Source organism: Macrobrachium rosenbergii, chromosome 23, assembly GCF_040412425.1.
Source record: "Macrobrachium rosenbergii isolate ZJJX-2024 chromosome 23, ASM4041242v1, whole genome shotgun sequence".
In the NCBI taxonomy this organism is placed as follows: Eukaryota; Metazoa; Arthropoda; class Malacostraca; order Decapoda; family Palaemonidae; genus Macrobrachium; species Macrobrachium rosenbergii.
This window is the reverse complement of record NC_089763.1, coordinates 12,483,271-12,491,990: the sequence shown is the minus strand read 5'-3', so window position 1 is coordinate 12,491,990 and position 8,720 is coordinate 12,483,271. Positions and strand designations below refer to the sequence as shown.

The 8,720-nt window shown below is 35.3% G+C and overlaps 1 long non-coding RNA gene across 1 annotated transcript in view; it reads left to right on the top strand.

The window, feature by feature from the left end:
• The window catches only part of LOC136851283 (uncharacterized), an 11,246-nt gene extending 4,038 nt beyond the window's left edge, over positions 1–7,208 (top strand). The window contains exons 2-3 of the long non-coding RNA XR_010856832.1: positions 5,407–5,563; positions 5,839–7,208. This is a non-coding gene — a long non-coding RNA (uncharacterized lncRNA). The remainder of the gene's footprint in view (positions 1–5,406; positions 5,564–5,838) is intronic.
• Positions 7,209–8,720: the final 1,512 nt, after the last annotated feature.

Below are 8,720 nucleotides of genomic sequence, written 5' to 3'. Positions count from 1 at the left end.
TATGTTTAATTATGGTTCTTTGTTCAGGCACACACGCGCACACACATACAAATTTATTTTGCGATCACTAAACGATAGCAATATAACCACGGTAACTTTTAAATGGAGTGAAATCCTAGTTTGTAAGAAACATTGGGAGTTATGGCTTATCAAATAAAGTAAATAAAAAACCCATTCGTTTGTGGTTTAGTCTTCGTTGGGTATACCATTCAATAGCAAAAACAACAATCTTATTAGTAGGGATACCAGTGTATTCGTTGGACATTAGAAAATAAATCTGTTGGTTCAAAATTACCCATTTCATAGTTATTTATAGATGCGTCAGATATTCTCTCTCTCTCTCTCTCTCTCTCTCTCTCTCTCTCTCTCTCTCTCTCTCTCTCTCTCTCTCTCTCGCCATTTTAATTGCAAGCAAATGAAACGCTACCAAGTAAAATACATTAAAAATGACGGTTGAAAACTGTCATATTTTCACATTCCGCTGCAAAATTCTTGGAATATTACTTTTCGCAGAGGACTGCATATTCTTCAACGAACAGTTTGCCTGTAGTTCGATATTAAAATTAAGATTAAAATTCTCGCCGTCATTTACCTCTGATAACGCCGAGTTGCGATGCGCAAAATTGCGATCCTGTTTTAAATATGGACACTAGTAGATTGGCAATCTCTTATGCTTCTATAGTATAGGAGGTAGGAGAATAACATGAGATTACATATTTTATATATATATATATATATATGTGTACATAATTATATACTCATACATGCATATATATACATGCATATATATATTAATATATACATATATTATATATATATATATATATATATATATATATATATATATATATATATATATATTTATATATATATATATATATATGTATATATATTTTTTTTTCGACGTATACCTTTTTCCTCTGGTGAAGGTGGCGCAATAAAGGTACAACTATACGATTTATGACAGTATATTGGCCTGGTCGCTAATATTGAGCATATTGGTTCCATATGCTTCTGTAAATCAAGAAAGATATATCACCTTTGCAGAAATCATCGCTAACTTACAGAAAAAGAAACGGCTGGTTTAATTAAAAAATGAAAAAAGATTTTATTTTGGCCAACATTATTGTTCACTCTTTATTAGGAACAATTGATTATTACTCCTCAGTAAACCCAGTTTTCGCTTTAAATATAAACCACGCACGTCTGCGTTATATAATTACATAAAGATAATTAAAAAAAAGTTACGTATACCTTAGTTTGACCAGACCATTGCGCTGATTAACAGCTCTCCTAGGGCTGGCCCGAAGGATTAGACATATTTTACGTGGCAAAGAACCAACTGGTTACCTAGCAACGGGACCTACAGCTTATTGTGGAACCCGAACCACATTATGACGAGAAACGAATTTCTATCGCCAGAAATAAATTCCTCTAATTCTTCATTGGCCGGCTGGAGAGTCGAACGCTGGGCCAACAGCGTGCTAGCTGTAAGCTCTACCCACCCTTCCAATGAAGATGAAACACAGTCTCTCTTTCATTAGATTTTGGTAATCACTTGTCATTTGCCCTTTAGCAGGCATTAACATGCACATACTCCCGACCTGCATTACGCAGCCCAATCTGAAACCTTGTTTTCGTTTGCCAGAATAAAAGGGAACAAGCACCAGATGACCACACGTAATTGGAGAGGGACATTCCATGATGGCACTGGATTAGCCCTGATGGTCTCCATTCTAAGGAATTTTGACATCTCAGCTCTGAACGCCCTGTTATCTCCCACCCATATCTGTTTAGGGATGTCAACTGTGTTGTCTCCAGAAAAGACTGACTTTTATTTATTGTGGTTTTGTTCATATCCATTACGTTATCATTATCATCATTAATATCATTATCACTGTTGTTGCTGTTTACAATATGCATACATCATCTTGGATCGAACCGGAAGTCTAGGAGCAGTCCTAGCAATCTTCTGTACAGCAATCTCTTGTATGAGTGATAATGTCCATTTATAAACACAAGGAGTAACAGAGAGAAAGTAAAAAAAAATAGAGGAGAATAAATAATATATATATATATATATATATATATATATATATATATATATATATATATATATATATATATATATATATATATATATATATATATATATATATATATATAGTATATATATAGATAGATATATAGGGAGACGGACGAAAACCACACATCACTAGAATTCCATCGTCAGGGCTGTGCATAAGAAAGGATAAAAACAATTATAGGTACAATCTTAGAGTTTATTTAAAATATAACAGAGCAAGAATGAAATGAATAAAAACACACCCAACCTAGAGGGGAGACAAAGAATAAGTGGAAAGAAACCACCCCACGAAGAAGTTAAGCTAAATACAATTGACTAGCAGATGTATGAGTATTTTAGGGGGGTACGAATTGTTGTATAAACGACTTTAGGACTGTTAAATCTTGAGGGTTGGCTAGTATAACCGATGACACTAAAATCTTTGTACTAAATAAACCTTTTTAGAACACCTGTTCCTGAACGGTTCCTGAAAATGAAGTGCTCAAGGGTTCCCATATATCTGACCTAACCTTTCAAAAAGATTTCCAAACTGTGTGGTTTCTTTCCATTAAGATGCTTTCATACTTCAGGTTGGTTGATGTTTTTAAATTCATTAAAATACATTGCTCTGTTATATTTTAAATGAGTTCTAAGACTGTACTTATAATTGTTTTTTTCTTTATTATGCACAGCCCTGAGGATGAAATTCTGTAAATACAATTACTAAACGTTGGCTATAAGATATAAAGACAGTCTTGTGATGCCTCTTTTTCGTCTGTCTCCTCTGGATATCTTACCTGTAGAGTTTCCCTGTGCCCCTCCTATATACTATATATATATATATATATATATATATATATATATATATATATATATATATATATATATATATATATATATATATATATATATATATGTATATGTGTGTGTGTGTGTGAAACAAAAGAACAAAAAAATTACATTGTATGTTTATTTCTTTCTTTCATTAGTAACCAATAAGAGAACCCATGATTTAAGAAAATGGGGTTTCTTAAATCATGGGTGATTACACTGCATTTGAACGCTAAATAAGTTACTTGAAGTAACAGAAGGGCCGCGAGAAGCGGCGTTGATGCTTCTCCAGTCAACTGAGCAGTTATTGTTACAGATTAAGTCTCCAACGTCTGTTGCTCCTGGAGAACATAATGGAAAAGAAAATATGATGAATACTTCTGAGTACCCAGAGAAATTAAGGTAAATGCAAACTTGAGATTGCAAAGAGCACTTTAGATCTTGAATTTGAAAGTAAATATAGATTAATAACCTCGGCCAGCGAAATTCGAAAGGTATAATATGTTTACCAGAGTAAGTGTGTGTGTCTTAGCAAAATATTTCCAGCTTGTTGAAAGGATTTTGAGAAAAATTTGTGAGAGTATTTATTGTGTGGCTCCTCCTTCTGCCTTTGGTGGATATCGATGAAGATTTCCCAATCTTTTCGTTACGTTTATCTCAGTTTTTCTCACGTTGCGAAATTGATTCATTGGCTGGGAGTTATGTGGCGCAATAAAGACCAATGTTACTGATGCGGAAATTTGGAAACTGAAAACTTACTTGCGGGCACCGTAGACTTCGTACCTCGGTTGAAGAAATGCTCAGGAAAAGATAAAAGGTTCAGAGGAGAGTGTCATTTCAGACACAAGTGCAAGTGGAAAAGCTTATCAACGACGCAAAAAAAAAAAAAAAAAAAAAAAAGGAAAATTGATCAACAGATATTGATTATCTTTAAGATATTTTTATTCTTTCTTTCATATAGATTTATTTAGTACTTATATAGATAAATTACATAACATCAATCGTTTCAAACGGGGATGTATAAGGTCATTATATTAAATGTAACACCTGTGACGAGGAAAAGAACTCTTAATTCCTTTAAAAGTTAAAGCCACGTTAACTACAAGTTTCTAATAGCTTAAGTTTGAAGTAACGTCAGTACCGGTATGTTAACGGAACTGCAAAGTTGAACTACAATTCCACAAAACATAATCAAAGAATTAGCCGGAAGAGTTGACTGCGGAATAGTTGGACAGATGCTGCTCTTTTTGAAGGGGCTGGGTCAGAGTAAAATAAATAATCCTCATTCAAATGGATTATCTAGATAACAAAAAAAAAAGAACAACCGGAAACAGTGGAAAGCAACCTAGAATACCTGATAGGAGAATGAAATAGAGAAATTGCGTATTGAATTCCCTCCTAAAGCGTAAATCGAAGAGCTGTATGGTCGTCGCCTCTTTTTCCGCGGTAGGAATGGAAGCGCGAACCGCTTACTTTGGTCATAGCCTCATAGGTCTGTTACTTGCATTTAACAGTCAGTGAAACCCTCATGAGCAGCTGCGTTGTTGTGCTAGCTTCAATTATAAAGGGAAATCTATTGTCAATCGTCGCCGCGCTTTACTAAGGTAATCTGAAGGCTCTGATGCTGTAAAATCATTAGTGATATTGCTGTAACAAGAAGATAGACTCGTAAAGTTTTGACAGTTTTTTTATGTAGATAGGAATTTTAAATAACTAAATACTTTTAAGATGCCCGGTCTGGCCCACGCATCCTTTAATGCTGAGACAAGAACGAAATCCTCACGTAAAACGTCAACAGCCTCAGCGCCACTTTCTTCACTCAGGCAGAAGCCTCACCTTCAGAATGTGATCCCCAATGCATTTACCATTCCTCTCGCTTTCTTGTAAACAATCTCTCCGCGCTTAACGCAGGGAAAGAGCCTCTTGCCCTTTCCATTACTCTCTTGACTTTATGCACTTCTCTCGCTCCGGCTGAGACGTTTTTTCAACTTTACATCGAAATGTTGCTTTTTCACTACTCAACATCGCTCTTGCATCCTCTACTGAACCCAGTTTTTGCAAGCCTTCCGCTACCTTTCTAAACTGTTTTTTTTTTTTTTTGTGATGTAAAATATTCTACTCACTTTTATTTCATACTTGCTAGTTACTTTTTACTACTTTTTCATATCATTATTTCCTTTGCGTCTAACTGCACAAACATTTTCATCCTCTTTGATCTCAGATACTTTGGTCCATGATTCCCAGTTCCTGGGAACTCAAAAGACAGAGGGAATTTATTTTCGATACTTGTCAAACGATCAGTTTTTTAATTAATGAACTAAGCCTACTATTTTTTGCACTATTTATTATTATTATTATTATTATTATTATTATTATTATTATTATTATTATTATTATTATTATTATTATTATTGACAATGAAGTTAATCATCTTGAATTAACATGATCTGAAAATTACGAAATGTTAGAGAGAGAAAACTTAGTCAAAGAACATTACCCCTTTGTGACAGCATGGGCAGTGGTAAGCGGATCATCAGCCTGGAGTAGCAGCGAGGTCTCTTGCTTTTCATGCGGGTCAGAGTGCCAGAAGGCCTGTGGCACCAGAATCTTTCGGGCTTGTTGTTTCAACTTCCAGAGGCGAAGGAGATCAGGTGCATCCGATTATAGGTAGGTGTGGTGCTCATTATCCGTTCGTACAACTTTTAGTTTGTTTATTCTTTTTATACAAGTATGTAGATAACACATCTGTATATCTGTATATGTATATATATATATATATATATATATATATATATATATATATATATATTTATATATGTGTGTGTGTGTGTGTGCGTGAATGTAAGGTGATCGTAGGTCTATATAAAGTATTTATTTATAAAAAGTATATCAGTTCATTTTATCCTTCTTGAGCTAATGAATCTTTTGCGTGTTGATTTTAGCAACTTGAAAGAGCTGGATGACTCGGAGTCGACGGAGGAAGATGGCAGAAGCCGCGAACCACTGCCCCAACTTTTTCGCTCCTTACTACGACAGGGAGGGGACTTTTTCGTCAGTCCCTCTCAGCTTCAGGACAGCTGGTTCCTCAGTTCCCTTTACCCCTCCCTTGACCTGCGTGGCGATCTCAGAGGGGAGGAGGATGTCAACGACGAGGGAGCAAATGCTCTCCTCCCATCCCAGGGTCATGCTGATGGCCGATCTTTAGCCCCCTGGGACTCTGATGGCGCCGAGGATGAGGAGGATCCCGTCAGTCGTCGGGCCGAGATGGGCTTCCGACGTCTGAGGAAGAACGCGGTCCTCAGGAGACAGGCGCTGAGGGTCAGGTACCCTCCCTCGCAGGCGAAGATCAGGAAATAAGAGTCGAAACGTCTCGCGGGATTATGTCGACGAAGTGACGAACCGTGCTCGGAAAACGTCGACTGTGCAACAAATGTTCTCCCTCACGCCATGCCACCATTCGCATTTCAAGAACTAAACGTGTCCAATCTTAGCTTCCGTCAAACTAAAAAGGCAAATGGAAAAAAAGTGTAACGATGAAATAGAACAAGCTAAAATAATATCAAAGACTTTATGTCCACCATTACTGTACGGCTTCATCCAATTAAATTCTGTGAGATTAGAGTCCTTGTACTTGTTATTTCCGTGTCCTATCATATGTCGCGGCATGAGTTACAAGAAATGATAATATTCTCGTAGGAACAGAGTAACGACAACCACGTGAGACCTTTCCTGAAATCGTTGACGAGGAAGAGACACTTCTAATCAAGCTACTTAACAGTTCTGCCTCCCATCTCAGTCGTCATGTATGTTCCGGTTCCCCCTGTATCCCCGAGAGCTTGCGAAGGCTGGTGGCTTGCTCCGTTGGGCAGAAGAAGGATCGTACCCAGATTTAATACCATAGCGAGAGAGAACCAAAATAAATTCAGTAGTTAATAGTGTCATACTTTCCTGAGTAATTTAGAAAATAGAGTAAAGACGGTGAAAGTATCAGAGGCACATCAATAAATTTTCTGGAATATTAAAATGAAACGGGAAAACGAAATCATATTTTTCTTGAAATGTCTGCCATGAAAAGAAAATGAAGTCAGCTTTAAAATATACTTGGAAAGTGAACGAAAACTCTGACTAACATCGAACAGCAATGGCGTTTTCTTCCGTTGGAGTAATAAGGTTCCTCATTAGCTTTGTGTGTGTCAAGGATACCATGAAAATTCACGACATGCTTTTCTGTAAAATCAAACTGGACTAATCTGTTTATGACCAGGAGACGATGTAAACTGGGAGAACACGAATAAATGTGGCATCTGCAAATTTTCATTCTTCATCACTTAATATCCTCACTGTGACAGAGAAAAAATACAAATTTTACATGTTTTTCTGGTTTATAACTGAACACATGTAAATGGGTATAAGAAAGAACATTAATCATTGCTAGAAAGTTCTCTACTTAAGACTTTCTCAGAGCACTAGAAAAATCTTTCAACATTTATTTATCTTTGCAGTATCTAGAGAGAGAGAGAGAAAGGATTACGCAAAATAATTGCAGGAATTTTTAGTATCTGCTGATACCGAAATATCTTTGTAACTCTCAAAAAAACATTCTAACTTTAAAATTATCAGCCGGAACCTTATGGATTAATATTCATTAATAAAATAATAACTGAGTTCCTAAGTGTTTATCGAATTAGCTAAAAAAAAAAATTGGTTGTCGCTCTTAAAAAATTGTCACTTGGAGGTCAGAATTCCTAAAATTATCGACAAAGAACCACGGCCACATGTTAGCAGTGGATTTACTTTCTAGACCCTTCTCTGTGTAGGCTTTATTCCTCACATCCTGCTAGATCAGAAGTGCCTCAGTAACAAAATTATTGCCATACATTATGACATTCTGACTTTATAAACTTAACCATCATCTATTTAAACATATCACGGCTTTGTGTACAGGTCCATTGTCCCAAAGTCTTAAATTCTATATAAAAAAGACATTTCAGTTAGATTTAAATGAAGAAATGGCGTTAAAGTCCTAAATTTCATTATTTTCTTTACCGAAGAATGGTTAGTTTATGGTCAGATTTTGCTTTTAATGACGCCACGAGCGTTTCTTATCTAAGGGCTCTCGAGTAATAACCAAAAACTACCTAAAGTTATGAAGTATAATTTTCTTCTTAAATACTTTTTTGCCAGCTTTATACCCATTCAAACAATGATTGTGCCAGATGAACAATAATTACTGATGCAAACCAACATTATTGTATGAAATTTTAGTTCAACCAAATGGCTACAAGTGGGGAAGTCAGCGTCTGTACAAGTAATGAAAAAGACAAGTCTGTTACTGTCTTGATTGAGAAGTACAGAAAATACTACGCTTGGAGACCAAGAGCATATTATGTCTTTTCATCTTCAGTGATTCCATACTTTTGATCACCTACCGGAGGGATGGTACAGTTGTTTACAATTTCTCATATTCTTTTCTATTTATTATTTTTTTATTTATTAATCATTTTGATATATTATTTATATATATAATCAATATCATATATATATATATATATATATATATATATATATATATATATATATATATATATATATATATATATATATATATATATATATATATATATATATATATATATATATATATATAAAGTCCCTTTCAATGTATGGCATTCTGTTATGTGGAAATATGCCTGGCATTTCTGCTTGTGAATATAACGACGTAAGGCGCTTTCTGCCAGACAACCCGCTGAAAGTTATGACTAAGGAGAGGAGCAAAATTAGCAAAGGTAATAGTCTGCGTTTCCCCTCTTGAAAAATGAGGTCC